Source organism: Phoca vitulina, unplaced genomic scaffold, assembly GCF_004348235.1.
Source record: "Phoca vitulina isolate PV1807 unplaced genomic scaffold, GSC_HSeal_1.0 scaffold54, whole genome shotgun sequence".
In the NCBI taxonomy this organism is placed as follows: Eukaryota; Metazoa; Chordata; class Mammalia; order Carnivora; family Phocidae; genus Phoca; species Phoca vitulina.
Genome location: NW_022589757.1, coordinates 10,655,914 through 10,663,587, shown reverse-complemented (window position 1 = coordinate 10,663,587; position 7,674 = coordinate 10,655,914).

Here is a 7,674-nt window from a genome sequence, read left to right as displayed (position 1 = left end):
TTGAAGTTTACCTTATTTTACTCAGTCCTAATTTTTGGGGGGATATCTCTTGGTAGCGCCCCTAATACTGTAGAAACCTAGCTGCTTAGTTGAGATATCCCAGCAGTGAAAATGGGTTTTCTACATTCCTTCCTCCTGTTCTCTCCTTTGACTCTTGTGGTCAAAGGCCTGGAATTTGCAAATTGGTATTTCTTTGATTCTGGGGACAGTGTGCCATCATGGAAAAGATCAAATTTAATAAATTGATCCATTAGTATCAGGTAAAATTATGTTGGTGATAAGACTAAATACGGTGCACCTAACTCCCACTCCTGAAATACAGTGTAATTTCTAAAAATCAATTCCCTATCAAGCATATTCTTATATCACTTAAAATCATGACACCTCAATTATTCTACCCAGTTAATCCCTTCACTAAGCAGGCTATACTTAGCATAAACTGGCGTATATTTAATTTTTGAGGAACTGCTTTTTTATGTCTTTTGGAGATGGTAGCGCTCATCTGTAAAGTAAATGTAATTAAGTGAACAGTTAGACTTCAGATCTTCATTCTGTCACTTAGAGCAGTTTGGCCTTGAGCAAGTCATTTAACCTCTCCAGTTCTTGGTTCCTTCATTAATGAAATAGGGATACTACACTACTACCATCTGTCTTGCTCAGTTGTTGCAAGGATTATAGGATATTTATGTGTATAAGTATACTTATATTTATACATATACACACACATGGCATGTAGGTGGCAATTACCCAATGGTGAATGTGGGGTGTAGGTAAGATTTTTTTTTTTTAATCACAGGGTTCACTAAATTTTCTAGGGCTGCAATTCAGACCACATGATTTTATCTCCTCTCATTTTTCATAAAGCTCTTTTTAGTTTTAATGCTAATCCTGAGGATCTCTTCCTCAGGAACATTCCTGTAGCCTTGTTCATCTAAGGAGGGGCAGGACACACCCAATTCCATCTTGGCCTCTGATGTTTTCTCTCTTCAGCAGGTGAAAAAGGCCACTCTTCCCCTCTGCCCTTTTCAGGAGTATATTCCATCTGTGGCGGACACATTTACTGACCCTGGTCTCTCTCCTGGGCATCTCAGCCTAGTTTTTGCTTGCTGTAGCTTTCTGCAAAGCTCTTTTTCATTTTCAGAATCTCAACTGCCCAGGCTTGGCTGGGGCAGTGGCCACTGCCTGCTTCATTGCCCCCTCTTTTCCAAATCTTTTATGCAGTTTCCTTCCTGTTCTCTGGATTGGGGCCAGTTAGAGAGAACATTTGGTAGAGCAATTTAGCTCAGAGGAGGAGTATGGCACTCCTTGGAGGCAGATCAGGTGTGTCCCAAGCTTACTCTTAATTCCTGGCCACATTCCCCACGCACTATTTTTGACTGCTGTTCTAGACCCTTCAGTTTCAGGTTTCCAGGCAGAAGTTTGAATGTGAGTGCTTCAGTGAAGAGGACTGACAACTGAGACTTCCTGAAGGAATGTTCGAGTTAAGCACCGAGACTGTACCAGCTCACTCTCTTTTCTCTCTTCCTTGACTTGTTCAGTCCCCATAACTGCATAGAAGAGGTACTTATAGAAGCTTGTAAAGAGATCATCATTTTGTATGTACCCAGGGAGATTCGGTGCCTGGTACCTCCTTTCCTCTTGAATAAGCCTAGAGTTGGGGTTGACAAACTTTTTCTGCAAAGGGCCAGATAGCAGATACTTCAGCTTTGTGGACCATATAGTCTCTGTTGCAACTACTTCACTCTGCCGCTGTAGCTGAAAACAGCGGTAGACAATACGTAAATCAATGGGCGAGGATGTGTTCTAATGAAACTTATTTATAGACCCTGAAATTTGAATTTCATATAATTTTCACGTTATGAAATATTAGTCTTTTTTTGATTTTTTTTCCAAATCATTTGAAACTGTAAAAACCATTCTTGGCTTGCAAGTCATACAACAAACGGGACCAGATTTGGCCACAGGTTTATCCCTGCTTTGGAGAAATTACATTATTCTAGTGAACCATTGTTCAGAGTATTGCAGGGCTTCTGTGAGGTGATCTTAAAAAGCTTATCAGTTATTAGTTCCATCTGTTTACTCACCTGCTCACATACAGAGATCCAAAGCCCCAATGAGATGCAATAATGACGAAGAATGATATAAAATGAAAGTTTAAAAGTCCAACAGAATAAAGACAAATCCAAGTCAAACAAGTCCTTAACTAACAAATCCCACTGCTATATAAATTTCCTTCAAGAAAACTGAATCCTACTTCATAAGAGATCATTGATTTCTAACACTGGGTATTCTTATTTAAATACGTGTGAATTAGGGGTACCTGGGTGTCTCAGTTGGTGAAGCACCTGCCTTTGGCTCAGGTCATGATCTTGGGGTCCTGGAATGGAGCCCCACGTCAGGCTTCCTGCTCAGCGGGGAATCTGCTTCTCCCTCTCCCTTTACCCCTTCCCCCACTAGTGCTAGCTCTCTCACTCTCAAATAAATATAAAAAATCTTTAAAAAATGTGTGAATTTATCATATGATTTCACTTATTTGTGGAACATAAGGAATAGCATGGAAGACATTAGGAGAAGGGAAAAATGAAGAGGGGGAAATCGGAGGGAGAGATGAACCATGAGAGACTATGGACTCCGAGAAACAGACTCAGGGTTTTAGAGGGGAAGGGGGTGGGGGATGGGTTAGCCTGGTGATGGGTATTAAGGAGGGCAGGTATTTAATGGAGCACTGGGTGTTATACGAAAACAATGAATCGTGGATCACTACGTCAAAAACTAATGATGTACTGTATGGTGACTAACATAACATAATAAAAAAAGAATTAAAATATTAATATCAAGAAATGTGTGAATTAATAGAAGAGCAAAGGAAACTTTATGTTTCTAGATATGCTTAGATCTGAATCAGAGTGTTGTTGAAGAACAAATGTATAATTTTTTTTCCTAAATAGATAAATGTTTGACACTTTACCTACACAGAAAAGCACATCTTACAGATGGTTAAGTTATCTGAATTACCTTGAAGAGGAAACCAAGGTGACATAGGCCTACTACCTGGCCTAAATGGGTTTGCAGTCACAAGGGGTCAGAACTAAGAAAGAATATCCTACCTGATGTGTCAAGAAGTGAAGAAAATCAAGTCAAACTCTTAAAATCCGTAAAGATGAATATAACAAAGCCAAGGTGAGTCCCCAATCCAAAACGCAGGAAGGGGTCCCAACAGGAGAAAAATCAAGGATTTGGAACTAGATGTAAATGAAAAAGAACAGAAAGGGCTCATGGACAAAGGGAGAAGTTCTTGGGAATTAATACTACTGAATAAAATGTCTATATGTTGCTTTTATTGGTTAATTTGTGTGTGCTACTTGAGTGCACTGTTCTGGTTAAAATATACCAGGTGTAATACCAGTGTTGCAAGTATAGTTAACCTTTGAACGATGTGGGTGTCAGAGGCATTGATCCCTTGTGCAGTTGAAAATCTGTGAGTAACTTTTAACTCCCCAATATAATATGATTCATATTATTCCTATATATCCAAAAGCCTTTTTTTTCCTGAATAACATACAACAATATGTGAAATTATTCCAAACCCACAAATAAGAATATATTCTTCTGTGTGGCTGAAGAATCAGAATAGATGTTGATATAAAATTGGGTGGCCTCCTCCTTCAGGATCAAAGGGAGTGGTACTTATGACCTGTTAATAATATAGTAATACTAGCTGCTAGTACTGGGAATGTAAGTAAAAATATTACATTTGTAATTAGAACACATCAAATAGTGGTGTTTGGTATTGAGACATAGTTGGTGGTTTTATATTGATAATGGTAGTAATAAAATTGATTGCACCTAAAATCGATGAGACACCTGCTAAATGTCATGAAAAGATAGTCAAACATACAGAAGCTCCTGTGTGGGCTAAATTACTGGTTAAGGGCAGACATACTGTTCATTCTATTCCAGCACCTCTTCAATTATTGATGAGGCAAGTAGACATCAGAATGATGGTAGAAGAAGTAAAAGTTTATATTGTTTATTTGAAGAAATGCTGTATCAGAGGCTATAGTTATTAATGGTACTAATCAATTGCCAAAGCCCCCAATTATAACAGATACGACTATCGGAAAGATTATTATGAACGTGAACAGTAACAATTATGTTATAAATTTTATCATTTCTTTTTTTAAAAAGATTTTATTTATTTATTTGAGTAAATTAAATCATTTCTTAATAAAGCTCCAGGTTGACCTAATTCAGCATGAATAAGAAGACGTAAGGAGGTTCCTACAATTCCAGTTCAAACACCAAACTGTAAACATGGTGTGCCAATATCTTTATGGTTTGTTAATAGTCAGTGGTTTATAAAAATAGGTAAAGTGGCTGAGCAAGCATTAGACTAAATCTAAAGACAGAGGTTGAATCCTGTTTTTACCAAGCCCTGTGGTGAATAACAGATTGAACTTCAAATTAAAAAAAGGAGCTTCAATTCTGTCAGGCTTGTCCCATCTTTCTCCCCTAAACCCTGGAGAAGACTGAAGCCAGTTGACTGGCGTATTTAGTGAGGATTTAGCTTAATTCAAGTGTTTGATTTGCATTTAGTTGATGTAAGGTAGCCCGCAATCTGTATTTCAGGAACAAAGATAATATATGCATAGAGCTTTAAAGGTGTTTTGTCTATGTTAACTTAAATTCCTAGTCCAGCACTGATAATTTTGGTGTTAAGGGAAAGATTAATGTTGATACAATAATGAATGGATGTAAAAAAATTACTTGGCTTATATTTGCAAATTGTTATTTTATTTCTGTTATTTATTGATGGAAATGGTAGTGATGTAGAATAATTTAGTTGTGTGTAGAACTATAGATTAAGTAGGGCTGGAATAGCTTTTAGTGTTGGTATAATAATGCTGCTAGTTTTGGAAAATTATTCATTTGGGTAAAAAAACCCCCCAAACCTGTGAGTGGTGAGAGGCTTCCTAGGGATAATATACAATCAGAAAAATCATAGTGGTTATTAAAGGTATTCTATTTCATGTGTATGGAAGTCTTGTGGTAGATGACTGTAAATAAATGGTACAGGGCACCTGGGTGGCTCAGTTGGTTAAGCGACTGCCTTCAGCTCAGGTCATGATCCTGGAGTCTCAGGATCGAGTCCCGCATCGGGCTCCCTGCTCAGCAGGGAGTCTGCTTCTCCCTCTGACCCTCCCCCCTCTCATGCTCTCTCTCTCATTCTCTCTCTCAAATAAATAAATAAAATCTTTAAAAAAAAATAAAATAAATGGTACAAACGTAGTAATGTTAATATAATAAATGAATAGATTTAGAGCTATGTTACTTGGTTTATAAATCATGATAGCTCTAGTCAGCCTAAATGGCCAATTGATGAATAGGCTAGAATTTTTATAGTTGTGTTTGGTTAAGCCCTCCTTATTCTCCTAACTACAATTGATACTATACCAATAATTAATATATTTAGATTAATTGATGGTGAAACTTGATATAAAACTGATGGTGACATTTGATATAAAACTAATATGTAAGTTTTTGTCATGTCAATAAAACTGTCTGATCATTAATGGAATATCATGTGTAACTTCTGGTACTCAAAGGTAGAATGGGGAAAATTGAAGTTTTATAATAAAGGCTACTGTAATAATAAAGGGTGCTGTTGGATTAAAAATTTTAGTAATTGTTCACTGACCAGAACATATTAATTTAATAATGATAGTTATTGTGAAAAGTACAGATGTGGTGGAGAAATATTTAATGGATACTTCTATGGGTCATGGATTACAATTTTTAATCAGAATTAGAATATGGTTTATTACATTTATCTTGAAACCAATTCAGATTATTAATTAGTGTGAGCTTAACATAATGATTATGGTGCTTGTAATAATGGTAAGTGACATAATAATAAAGATAAGAGGACTTATTAGTGTGGAAAGAATATAAACCATTTTGGGGGTATTGGCCCAATAGTTTATTTAGCTGACCTTACCATGGTGTGATATGGTAACATGGATATTTTTAAATTTTTAGGATTAGGTTTAATCCCTGTAATTCTAGAAATAAGAGGGTTTAAGACTCTGTTATTTATTTTACCAAAGTAATTATTTTATCAGATATATTTTTAATGTTTGTGGCAGGATACTTGTTTTAGTAATGTGAATTGATACATATCATATGCATAATGCTAGCGTTAGTGAAAAATTTTTTTCATGAGAGATGTGTAAAAAGGTCACATCAGCATTGTGGATATGATGCTTGGATTCATAAAAAGAAAATAGAAGAAGGGTTTTAATAATGAAGTTAATTATATACATTTCTGGTATGTAAGTATTGTGAAATTCTAGGAAAAAAATTGTTAAAGTATTTATTATGATAGTGTTGGCATGTTTCTGCTAGTAAAAGATAGAGCAAATGGGCCTGCTGCATATATGACACTAAACCCAGAGACAGATTCTGATTCTCCCTCTGTTAAGTCAAAAGGGGCTCAATCAGTTTCTGCTGGGGTTGGAATGAATCATATTATGGCTAGCGGTCATGATGAAAAAATTGATCATAAATACTCTTGAGTGATAATTAGGGTTGATGATGTAAATGATCCATTTACTAGTAGTACTGATAATAGAATAATTGCTAGTGTTACTTCATGTGAAATTGTGCTACTGCTCGGCATACACCAACTAAGGCGTATTTTGAATTTGAAGCTCATCCTGATCAGGTAATAGAATAAACGGCTAAACTTGCTACAGCTAATATGAATAATACACCTAGATTTATGTTGATTAGTAGATATAGTATGGGTAACAAAATACATATTGTTAAGATTACTGTAAGGGCTAGGATAGAGGCTATGATATAGATATCAATAACGTTAATGATTGTAAAGATTCTTTGATAAAGAATTTGAGGGCATTGGTGATAGTTAAGGTGGATGATGAAGACCAACAATATGAAGTTCTATATACTATATACCTAATACTTTTCATTCAAATAATATAAGAAGTTCTACAACAAGTAAAATAAGAATAATTAACAGAAGATTAATTATGAATATAGTGTTAAGAAGAGGATTTGAACCCCTACTTATAAAGTTTTGAGTTTTATGCAGTTACTGGACTTCCACTTTAACAAGCCCTGGTCTTGGTCTGGGCTGATAGAAATTAATTAGATTAAGATTATATCATGTTTTAGGTTGAAGGCAATTTTCTCAAGTTGGCCTTATTTCTCTCAGTTTTTGTTCCTATGGGGAAAAATATTAGATAGAAACTGATCTGGATCACTCTAGTCTGAACTCAGATCATGTAAAACTTTAATCATTGAACAAAAGGACCACTAATAGTGGTTACAACATTGGGCTGTCCTGATCCAACACTGAGGTTTTATAAACCTTATTGTCAATATAAACTGTAGAATGGGATAGGATTGCACTGTTATCTCTAGGGTAATTTGTTCTGTTGATCAATTTTGGATCAATAAGTGATAACACATATTTTGAGTAGTTTGGTCTAAATTTCAATCAGAAGTTGTTTTATACTCTGAGGTCACCCCAATCAAAATTATTAATCCACTTAAATTTCTATCATTTCTCAGTGTGGTTAAAATGTTTATATTTAGACTAATTAAAGCTCCATTCTGATCTTGTAATTCCTGCCTCTTTATAGAAAGGTT